This window comes from Prionailurus bengalensis, chromosome D4 (genome assembly GCF_016509475.1).
Source record: "Prionailurus bengalensis isolate Pbe53 chromosome D4, Fcat_Pben_1.1_paternal_pri, whole genome shotgun sequence".
NCBI lineage: Eukaryota > Metazoa > Chordata > Mammalia > Carnivora > Felidae > Prionailurus > Prionailurus bengalensis.
This window is the reverse complement of record NC_057359.1, coordinates 54,661,993-54,674,247: the sequence shown is the minus strand read 5'-3', so window position 1 is coordinate 54,674,247 and position 12,255 is coordinate 54,661,993. Positions and strand designations below refer to the sequence as shown.

The 12,255-nt window shown below is 38.3% G+C and overlaps 1 pseudogene; it reads right to left on the bottom strand.

The window, feature by feature from the left end:
* Positions 1-4,004: 4,004 nt before the first annotated feature.
* On the bottom strand, positions 4,005-8,038 carry LOC122474403 (annotated as a pseudogene).
* Between the last annotated feature and the right edge of the window lie 4,217 nt (positions 8,039-12,255).

Sequence of the window (12,255 nt, the reverse complement as noted above, 5' to 3'; positions counted from 1 at the left end):
CTGACTATTATCAATAAATAGGCCGTGGTGTTACAGGTGCTGCCTTCCTAGTCATCACAGATGCAAGGTGGAGGGAAGGATGCCTGGGCTGTTTAAGTGCAGGTATAAAACCGATTAAAGATGGAACACCCTGCAGCACTCACAGGATTTCAAATCTTTTATTAGAGGAAAATACTTAGGAAAAGAAGGGTATATCCCTTTTTGGTTTTATTCATTTGATAAACCAGTATTTATTAAGCATCAACATGTGTCACCCCTGATCTAGACACTGGGAAAACATCAGGGAAGCAAAGAGAAAAACAATTCCTATCCTCATGGAGTTCACATTGAACTAAATAAATTAGACATTTAAGTTACAGATAACGTAAAATATAATAGAAGGTAGAAACAGGATAGAAAATAGAATTTTTCTATGGAGAGAAGCCAAGTCAGGATTTGATGTGAAGGCTGCTGAAATATTAGACAGATGGCCAGGAGAGACCTTGCAGAGAGGATAACGTCTGAATAAATCCTGAAGTGAATTGCACGGAATACTGAAGGAAGGGAGTCCAAGCCGCAGGAAGTAAACTGTAATAGCCCTGAAGCAGGCGTGTGCCTGGACTGTTTAAGGAGAGTAGGGTCGCTCAAGAAAATTGCATAAGAGAAAAGCATAATAAGAGATGAGGCCATCAAAAGTATAAGAGCTTTGGATGTGGGGCCACATAGATCTTGTAGACTTTTCTTTTTTAATTTTTTGTTTAAATGTTTGTTTATTTTTGAAAGATGGAATGTGAGCAAGGGAGAGGCAGAGAGAGGGAGGGAATAGAGAATCTGAAGTGGGCTCTCTGCTGTCGGCACAGATGGGGGGCTCGAACCCACAAATAGTGAGATCATGACTTGAGCCAAAGTCGGAGCTTAACCAACTGAGCCACCCAGGTGCTCCAGACCTTGTAGACTTTTAAGGTGCTATAGAAAATCGTAGACAATCACTGGGAACTTGAGGCAGGCATCTGACAAGGTCTGTCTTATGTTTTCACAAAACCACTCTGGCTGTGTGCTTAAAAAAAAAAAAAAAGGAGCAAGGGCAGAAGCAAGGGAGAATAGCAGTGGACATCACTCTCCAGCCTTCTTTTTCTGCTCTGCGCCCTGCAGGGGTAACCTCGATGGTATATATTAACCACTGATTGGCTTCTTTGAGTCTGGCTTGCATGGGGCTCAACTAATGAGAGACCCTCATGGTGGGGGGGGGGGTGGTGTGCAGGGACTGGGAGGAGAGTAAGATTTATCTCTTTCTTATGCTCTTCTCTTGCTGGCTCAGGTCCCCATTGGTTGTTTCTGTCCATCCACCAGGGCCACAGTTCCTTCTGGTGCCTCTCTCCATGTAGCTGCTTCTCTCATTTCCTGTAGCAGCTCCTTGGCCTTTGTAAATAGTTCCTTTACTAAATCCTTCTTAATTATTCATATTTGTCATCTGTTTTCTGCCTAGGATTGCCTGATGTATCAGATACAAGGCCATGCCATATTCCAGGGAGATATGATGATGACTTGGTCCAGGCTGATGGCAGTGGAGGTGGTGAGAAGTGTTTGAATTATGGACATTTTCAAATGAGAGCCTACTCAGTTTACTACTGAACACAATGTGGGGTGAGGGTGTGAAGACATGTAGGGGGTGCCTACATTTGTGGCCTGAGAAACTTCAGTAATGGAGTGGCCTTTGAATATATTCTCTTGAAGTTCAGGGGAGAGAGCTGAGCTGCAGATCTAAAATTGAAAGTTACCTGTGTAGAGATGGCTTTTGAACCCTGATGTAGGATGAGATCACTAAGGGATTGAGTCTAGACAGAAAAGAGAGCAGATCCAAAGGGTGAGTCCTGGAGCAACCTGGTATTTAGAGATTCAACAAATGAGGAATCTGATAAGGAGAGTGAGAAGGAATCATGCAAGAGGTAAAAAGCATTCCAAAGGATTGTGATATTCCTGAATCCAGGTGAAGAATCTCTACAGTAAAAATGGACAGACTGTTCTGTAAGGTTCTAATAAACTAATGCTGGCTTTCAGTGTAAATTAGAGCACTTTAAATAGATACATATGTATATATACATGTAAGATTTTGATACGCAAATTAAAGAGGCATATTAAAACTATGTCCCACAAGTAATAATGGCATTTCGATGACACACATTTCAGTTATCCTCGGTCATCTGAGACTCACTGTGACACTCTCACAAGGCAGCTTATATTTAGACACATTAGCGTTTCACAGCTTAACATCCTATACAGTGTTATCTACACTATTTCCCCAGAAGAATTCAAGTGTCAGGAAAAAATTTTAGAACTTACTTACCCCAAAGAAGTAGAAGTTTCTGCAGTGGCTGGGGGTGGGGGGTAGGGAAACAGCCGAAGGAACTCAACTCTGTGACTCCAACAGGAAAAACTATGAATTTAATGGTTTAAGGGGGACAGAGTGCTGCCTCTTAGCTCATCCCAAACAATTAAAAAGTAAGGAACAGGAAAGGCAACTTGGAGCCCTGCATGAGTTTGGGAAACATATTTACAGTGATTGCAATTAATTTAGAGAAGTATTTCAGGTAAGGATAGCAACCGTAGACCATTGTTCATGGCTTTAAAATTCTTAACTCTCCATGTCATTAAAAATATTTATTTAAAAATAACTAGTGATTAATTTAGCTCAGTAAAAATATTTAATACACTTATTTTCTTGAGTTTTAATTGATACATAAATTTTTCAGCTCATTGGAAATTCACTTTTTATGAAGTGATTCATTAATCATTACAAACATGCTCATGTGTGTCACATTTCTGTAATTAAATTATTTTGAAAAAGGAGCTATTGCTGTGTAAAAGATTGGCTTCAAAACCCAATTCAATGCTAGATTAGTGAAGTTTCTTCCTAAGGAACTTGAGTTAGAAAGCTAAAAGGGATCATGCAGTGTACAAAAGGAAATTCATATTTACTGTATGTTACTAATTTCAATAATCTGCACACAAGTGCCAAAGTGACTAATCAAAAAATTGGTATTCACAGTCACATATGAAGGTTTGGTTCTGTTCACTTAAGTGTTAAGGATGCAATTTTCTAGGACAACATTTTGGTTGCATTTAATTTTACTGTGAAATTTGAGGGACCTGAGATTTTTCTGATTTTCCTCCTCATAATATTACCTATGTTTATTATGTTCTCCATGCTATCCATTTCTCCATAGAACTATAGTTTCCACAAGCACACTGAAGATTTACAAGATCCCTCTTACCGACCAATTTGCATTGGTTCTTTTCACATGAATCTTTTGCTAGCTTTTTCTTTTTTAATCTTTTTGAAAAATATGTTCAATATGCTTCTATTTATTTAAAAAGTAGATGGCTAAAAACATGTGGATAATAACTGCGATGGGTTAAAACACCATCAAATATGTTGAAATCCATGAGGTCCTAATAATATATTTTTTTAAAGAAGCTCATTGTTTTGAATACGGGTGGAGAAATGAGGAATCTGAAAAGGAGAGTGTGAAGGAATTACAGGAAAGAACCAAGGATTTAACCTGGCTTGTCTATGAGAACTGTACTTCTTAGTGACCAAACAGTTGAGGAAAAGATTACCTTTAAAAAGATACACGAAGCTGGACAACATTAATCAAAGATTAATGATTAATTGATCAAAGATTATAGGCTTAGTGAAGTTATATATTAAGTACATATTATCTTGTAGATTTTTGTCTAGTAGATGAGCAAATTATTTCTATCCAGTGGAAAAGATAACCCTAAACATAAAACACCAACCAGTTGGTATATAATCTAACAAACTGCCTCTAACATTCCTTTATTAAATTGACGGTAAATTCTTAGCACCTCAAAATGTTCTTTTTCTGTGATGTGACTGTAACAGTCTTCTATTTGCAACTCAGGGAGGAAACAACTGTGTTCCAAAACAGCTAAAATACATAAGTCCAACAACTGAAGGTACTTTTTAAGCTGTCTCATTCACTCTGAAGCCTATTCATCTCCTTCAGGATCCCAGAGATTAAGCACCTGTTCTGCTCAGCTATGTAATAAAGTGGCAAACACGCTGTGCCACTGACATCACAGGACAGTTGCCTCTAGAACTAGATGCTGCACTTTCTCACAGATTTTCCTCCTCAGCTGAGACAGCAGTTGTCTTGAGCAACCTCTAGATCTCGTTCATACTGTGCTGCCAGAGCTGGGTCCGTGACAACCTCCGGTGGGGCAAGAGCAAGCATGGTGACAAACTTCAAGTCAGGGTCTCCAATTAGTTTTCTGGCAAGCCACAGGAAGGGCTTTTCAAAGTTGTAGTTACTTTTGGTAGAAATGTCATAGTACCGAAGGTTCTTCTTTCAGCGGAAGACGATAGATTTTTGCCTTAGCTTTCCTGTCCTGAACACCCACTTTGTTGCCACACAGCACAGTGTGGATGTTTTCAGATACTCGTACCAGATCTCTGTGCCAGTTAGGCACATTCTTATAAGTAACCCGTGGTATTACACCAAATGTTATAATGGCACGCCGGGCTTGGATGTCCTATATCTTTCAGCCCACCAAATTTCTCCGAACCAGCCGTATCCCATACATTGATCTTATCAGGTCTTCTGTTGGTATGGAACACAAGGGAGTGGACTTCAGCACCCAAGGTGGCTTCATATTTCTTTTCAAATTCACCAGTCAGAAGACGTTTTACAAATGTAGCTTTTCCAATACCACCATCGCCAAACAATTCAAGTTTGAACTGGACTTGGGGTTCTCCTCGGGCAGCCACTGTGCTGTGGCTTCCAGAAGTGTCTCCGGCCCATCTGACTGAGGCTGAACCACTCTTTATATCTTACTGTTTTTCTCATTAATTAATGAGTTGAGTAAAATCCCAGACATATATTTATGTTAAATTTGCGTGAAAGTCATGATTTTTGAAAAATATATTCAGCAGCCATAAGCAATAAAGCTAGTAAATGAAGTAATGGAAGAGTCAGTATTCTGAGTTACTTTGCAACTCCTAATGAATTAGTGGATCTAGGCAACAATCATCAGTTGCTAGTGACATCACGTACAAAAACGAGACTGGATGGCTCCATTGGTAAAGTGTCCAGCTCTTGATTTTGGCTTAGGTCATGATATTACTATCTGTGGGCTTGAGCCCTGCATCGGGCTCTGTGCTGACAGTGTGGAACCTGTTTGGGAATCTCTCCCTCTGCTCCCCCCCCCCCAAAAAAAACCCTTAAAAACAAAAACAAAAAAGAGACAATTAGGCAATATTCATCCTGTGGTGGAAATATACAATATATTCTATGAAGCAGTCTTGACAAAAATACTAAACCTGGATCTGAAGATACAGGTCAATGAATAAATTTGGCTTCAGGACAATTTGCATTGTATTATTAGTGATAATTTTTAAAACAGCTCTTTCATTTTATCTTCTCTCTGTCTCTTTCAGTCCAAACAGGTAGTGCTCTGCTGGCAAACATTTTCAAGAACCTTGTTCACTCATGTATGTCTTAGAATTCACTTCACTAGCAAAAGACTCTCTTTCATACATCTCCCTGGATATTTCCATGTCTGTTGTAGCTTCTGCTTAGCTGGCTGAGGGGATCTATGAGGTGCATGCTTAATATTTGGTGTGTCTGAATTCTCTACTGATTTTTCTCAGTTATCAACGAAACTATTCAGTGACACTCTGAACTGTTTCTCTAGAGTGGGATTTCCTGGGAGTGGTCTCTTAATTTCAGCATCTTTCGCAATCGAATAGGCTAAGAGTTTCCCAAAGTGTCAAGTTCTGATTCCTTTTAAACAGTTCTTTGCTGCATTTCTCCCTTTGCTCTCACATTTTCTAATGAAAAGCAAGAAAAAACCTATTCACACCTTTAACACTTGGCTTGGAATCTCCTCCACTAAATATCTAAATTTATCACTTAAAAGTTCTGCTTTTACAGAACTTCGGGACATAATTCTGCTAAGCTCTCTGCCACTCTGTTACAAGGATCCTCTTTCCTAGACAATTGAGGAAAGTCTGCAAAGTAAGGAAAGAACAAGATAAACAGAAAAAGTGACCCTTGAGGAAGCGGAATTAAACAATCAATCTCCTTAGCCTCCTATCCCTTTTAATGGCCTACAAAAATTCAGGAACACATTGTATTCTACTCAGAGGATGAAACTACTCATGAAAAGAAATAATAAAGGAGCTGAAAGTTTCAAATAACATGTAGCTCATTTTCTTCGAAGTTTTCACCAGTAGTATCTTTAATATATCCACCAACAGTCTGTTTATGATTTAAGGATTCTCCAAAGTGATATCTGTCTTCTCTACCATGCTCCTCACTCCCTTTTGAATCATTATTACCTATATTTCTACTAATGGTCTGCTTAAGTCCCTCTAGGCTTTTTCTATCATGCTCCTCAAAATTCTTCCAGCCTCTGCCACTTCCCAACCAATTCTAGAGCCCCTTCCGTTTATTTGGGTATTGTTATAGTAGCACCCTACTCTGAGTACCAAAATCTGTACTAGTTTACAATTGCTGCTGTGTCAAATTACCACAAAGAGGGTGATTTAAAATGATACAAATTTATTATTTTACAGTTTTGTAGGTTAGACATCCAACATGGGTCTCAGTGGGCCGTCTGCAGGACGTCTGCAGAACTGGGTTCCTTTCTGGAGGCTTAAGGGGAGAACACATTTCCTTACCTTTTCCAGTTTGTAGAGGCTGCCCGCTTTCCTTGTCCCACCAGCACCTTTTCCATCTTTAAAGCCAGCGACGGTCAGCAGAGTCCTTTTTATACTGTCATCCTCTGGATTTCTTTTTCAATTCACTCTTCCACTTTTAAGGACCCTTGTGAATACTCTGGGTTCACTAGAATAATCCAGGATAATTTCCTTGTGTTAATGGAGGCTAATTAGCAAACTTCAGTCTACAACCTTAATTCCCCTTTGCCAAGTAACCAAACACATTCACAGGTTCTGAAGCTTAGGATATGGACATCCTTGGAAATCATTCTTCTACTTCTCATATGTGTTCACCCTAGAAGGGATTCCCCAGCAAGCTGCCCATTTATTGGCCACTCACATTAAAGTGAGTTTACTGTTAGCAAATGCCTGTGGACACAAACACTCTAAGTAACTTTTCGTTTTCTTTAAAATTTGGAGAGACTATAAGCATTCATTAGGTATTTGAGGAATATGTTCAAAGTATTGAAAAAGATAAGATAAATACACTGATCCAGAGAAGAATTAAATAAACAACCTCACCTCCTCTCTCCCACTTTTAATTAACAGCCTGCAGAAATTCAAGAATACATTTGTATTCTACCCATATATCAATAAAATGTAATGAGAAGGAAAAAGAGAGCAAAAGAACTCTCCAAAATTAAAAATATGCATGCAAGCATAAAGTTTTTAGAAACCTTGCAATTGTTGAAGATAAGAAATCTCCTTGAAAATAGAAGAGATCAGTCCAAGAAGTTCAGTTTTCAACTGATCAAATTTCCAGGAGAGTGCTGACAAAGTGGAGGGAAAAACATTCCCCCCAAAATGAACTTTTAAACTAAATTTCCAGAACTGAAGGGAAACACATGTCTTGAAATAGGAAAGACTTTTCCACGACAAAAGACCCTAACTTAGACATCTGTGAGCAATTTCAGGAAATCAGGTATAGAGGATTCTAAAAGCTTTTCGTAAGAGAAAGTCATATATGCAATGTGATACCACTAGTTAGGGCATGCCATCAGTTCCACAAGCAGATGATAGAGTAATTCTTCAAAGTCCTAAGTTAAAGTAAATTTAAACTTAGAGTAGTTACGCCAGCCAAATGATTGATCATGGGTGAGTATGAAATTAAAGATGTTCATATATTAAGGTACTCAGAAAGTCTGTCTCTTATACAATCTTCCTCAGTAGAGAAATCAAAAATAATTAATTATACTAAGAAAAAATGGGGGGAGTTTGAGATTATATAAATCATCTAAATCTTCAGATAAGTAGCAGAAAAGAAATGGAGAAAAATCTAAATCTGATATTAGGCAAATAGCTGTAAATATACCTCATTTTGCATGAAGAAAACCATCTTTAGAACTATACATAACCAAGTTTAAAAGGCACTGCCTCTGATGTGTAGAATTAGGAGTGGAGAAAGACGGCTAAGAAGAGGGAGATGATGGTTAATTCTCATAGTGAAGGCTTTATATTACTATAGGACTTTTGTACTTAGGGTTTAAAAGAGAAGAAGATGGCGACTGCCGGGAGGAGCGATGCAGAGAGTATGGAGAAGGAGCCTGCCAGTCTCGGTCCCAGAGAGCACCCCAGCAGGCCCCCAGAAGTGTGTCACATCAGATGCCTGCCCCTCAGATCCGTGCTCCTAGACAAGCAAAGTCCAGGCGCCCCTCCTAACAGCCACTTCCTGCTGGGCCCTGCCCAGGTGAGTGCAAGCGCTGGAGTCCTTTAAGAGCAGTTGTTGGATAGCAGCGGCCTTGTGGGTTTCCTGGATTCGAGGCCCTGTTGGTTTCTAAAGCTAGATGTTTGGGGGGCTCATGTCTCAGGTGCACGTCTTAAAAGTTGGGAGTTCTTGATGGAGGTACAAACCCTTAGCTTCTTAGGGAAGAACTCTGGGTTTTCAGTTGCCTCTCAACTGTGGGTTGTTGGACTGGAAGAGGGGCTTATGGTGGGATTGTGTCCCAGGCTCTCCTACTCCCTTTGAAGTGGATCTTGTCTCAATTTTTCAGACATGGACAAGTCACACAGTTTTTAGTTTTTGTTTTTGTTTTTGTTTTTTTTTTGCGGAGGAAATTGTTCCATATGTGGCTGTAGATTTAATATGTTTGTGAGAGAAGGCGTGTTCAGGATCTTCTTTTGTGGCTAGCTTGAGCCAGACCAGAACATGACTTTTATGCTTGGGGATATATTGAGAAAAACAATAAAGCTGGAGGAGAAGGATCAATTTTCCTCATTTGTATTATCAGTCAACATATGGGTAATTTTCAAGGGGTACAGGAGTGCTGATGCATAGGGGCACATGTACCCCAATGTTTATAGCAGCACTTTCAACAATAGCCAAATTATGGAAAGAGCCTACATGTCCATCAACTGCTGAATGGATAAAGAAGATGTGGTTTATATATACAATGGAATACTACTTGGCAATGAGAAAGAATGAAATCTGGCCATTTGCAGCAACGTGGATGGAACTGGAGAGTGTTATGCTAAGTGAAATAAGTCAGGCAGAGAAAGACAGATACCGTATGTTTTCACTCTTATGTTGATCCTGAGAAACTTAACAGAAGACCATGGAGGAGGGGAAAGGGAAAAAAAAAGTTACAGAGAGGGAGGGAGCCAAACCATAAGAGACTCTTAAATACTGAGAACAAACTGAGGGTTGATGGGGGGTAGGGGAGAGGGGAAAGTGGGTGATGGGCATTGAGGAGGGCATCTGTTGGGATGAACACTGGGTGTTGTATGGAAACCAATTTGACAATAAGTTATATTTAAAAAAAAAGAATGTGAAAAAAAACATATGGGTAATTTTTATATTATGGTGCCTGTATCTTTGAAATCTCTGGAATAAGAACTATCAAATTAATTAGTATACTAACTCTCTTTGTCACCTTAGTTTTTAAGCTAAAAACTAGCTTAAACATAAATGTTTCCGTATTGCCTATAAAGTGAGTATCCTTGGGGCGCCTGGGTGGCGCAGTCGGTTAAGCGTCCGACTTCAGCCAGGTCACGATTTCGCGGTCCGTGAGTTCGAGCCCCGCGTCAGGCTCTGGGCCGATGGCTCGGAGCCTGAAGCCTGTTTCCGATTCTGTGTCTCCCTCTCTCTCTGCCCCTCCCCCGTTCATGCTCTGTCTCTCTCTGTCCCGAAAATAAAATAAAACGTTGAAAAAAAAAATAAAAAAAAAAAAAAAATAAAGTGAGTATCCTAGTGACTAAAATGTACCCCAATAATTAAAGCCTCCATGTCAGCAACATTTAGACAGCAAGATAAATAAGTGAATTATCAGAAGTAAGCATCTAGCCATATGTTTATGGAGATCTTATTGGAATACTCCACAGTCGGGGTGCATAGACTGTAAGAGTGGGCCTTCAGGAGCTGGCAAAAAACAATGAATTTGCTGTGCACAGTTAGGTCAACACGTTGAAATTTCCAAAGACTTTGTTTAAATTTCATGCGTCTGTGCCATGTGATTTAAGTCCAGAGAAATATTTAAATGCATGAACCCTGCCCTAGTTGATAATTCCTTCAAATATGCCCATTGACAACAAAGTAGATTTGTTCTCACAATAATAAATGTTGGGAGACATGGGGGAAATTATAAATGGAAAGGCCTCTTACTAATGGACCTTGAGAGCTTACAAATCTTTTCTAATTCTGAGATTATCAGTGACTCTATACATGCACCACTCACAACAAAGGAGTTAAAGATAGAAAACTGAATAACCACTCTTTTTACCATAAAAGGGGTACATATTTGAGGATTATACAAACTAAACAGAATCAGCCCAAGACTTATCTATCACAAATTGACACCATAATTTTGTTTTTTTGCTTTGGAGGTAGGATGGTGGTGCCTTTAAAAATGCTTCAGTTCTGAAGGGAATAAAGGACCCTTGTTAGCCTTTTCTGCCCATTTATACTATGAAAGATAGTGTGGTTGTTACACTGGCTCTACAAGATGGGCTTGATTGGAAGTCACTTCTGCCCCACAGTGGACTGTGTCAACACGTACTCTGAATTCAGTATATGGACTTCAGCAGCTGGTTCAGAACGACCACACAGTGATTGGTTATGTATCATCTGGATATAGAGTATCATTTCTAACCAACCAACTCTGAGAGAGTGTAGTGAAGATATTCATGTGTACATATGATTTTCTTTGAACAATTATTTAATACAGAATAAGGGACAATGAAAGTTTTTTGCCTATGAAATTGAAATTTAAGAACTGTTTGAAAACAGGTTAAATGTGGATACAGCAAATTGTCGTTAAGTGAGTGCATAGGTACTGTTTAGAATTAAGGAATGCATTGTATGGAGTCACTGTCAAAGAAACAATTATAATAGGCTACAAAGCCTGCTAAAAAATAAAACATTATAAAAGGAAAGGACAAAAATTGTAATACAGTAGGAACTGAGAGTCTAGAAATCAATATGGTAGCCTGTGTAGGAGAAATATTGATAAGAAAAAGAAAAAAATAACAAAGAATTATGTTGAGGGAGCTTTAAAACAATCAGTTGATTCTGATAGGGGTAGAGAAAAATCTCTAAAAATGTGGTAAGGACAAAAATATTTTTTTCAATTAGACTGATATATTTACACTATTAAAGTATCTGTTTATTTATTTTAGAAACTGTGAGGAAGACATGAATGCCAAAAATATTACCCAAATAACTTGAAAAATGGATTTGGTTAATATTATAATCATTTTCAGAAACATAGCTACCTTCCTAATTCTATGATTTCCCATGTCGATCTACAGTAATTAAAACATTGTTAACCCATGATTTTCTTTTCTTTAATATAATAATCTATGCTACAAAGTTAGATTTTTACCAGTATCTGGAATGTACATGTTGCACTGTGAGAAGTGATATTCAATGTCAGAGTAAAGTCTAATGTATAATGTTTCTTTCTGTGTTAATATTTTATGGATTTTTTTTCCCCTGCAGTTAAAACATGGCATGTGAAGTTTTGGAAAAAAGAATTATTTAATTTTTTTGAAACATAGATTTCTTTTACAATGGGTGACTATTACTAGGTATTGCACATAATTAGGCCAGATAATTCATTTTGTAAATATAATTCTCTATGTAAGAAAACTGCTGACTTTTTTTTTACATTTTATATTAGAAAAAATGAAGCATATACAAAGCAGAATAGTGTACTCATCACCAGCTTCAAGAGTTATCTCACTTTTTTGTCATTTTTGTTTTGTCTCTCCCCTCATCATTACTGTAATTTTTAAATAGCTTTTTGAAGTAAAATTTACAGACACTGAAATGCACAAATGTAACCCAAACCCTATCAAGGTATAAAATATGTCTATCTCTAGAAAGCTTCCTTATGTCTCTTCCCAGTCAGTCAACTGCCCCCATCCCCACCAAGGATTAATTTTGCTTGATCTAGAACTTCAGATGAATGTAGTGATACATTTTGCACTTATTTGCACTGGCTTCTTTCACACAGCATAATGTTTACGAGATTCATCTATGTTGTTGGTGTATATTAGTGATTTGTTCCTTTTTCTAGCTGAGTAGTACCCCATGGTAA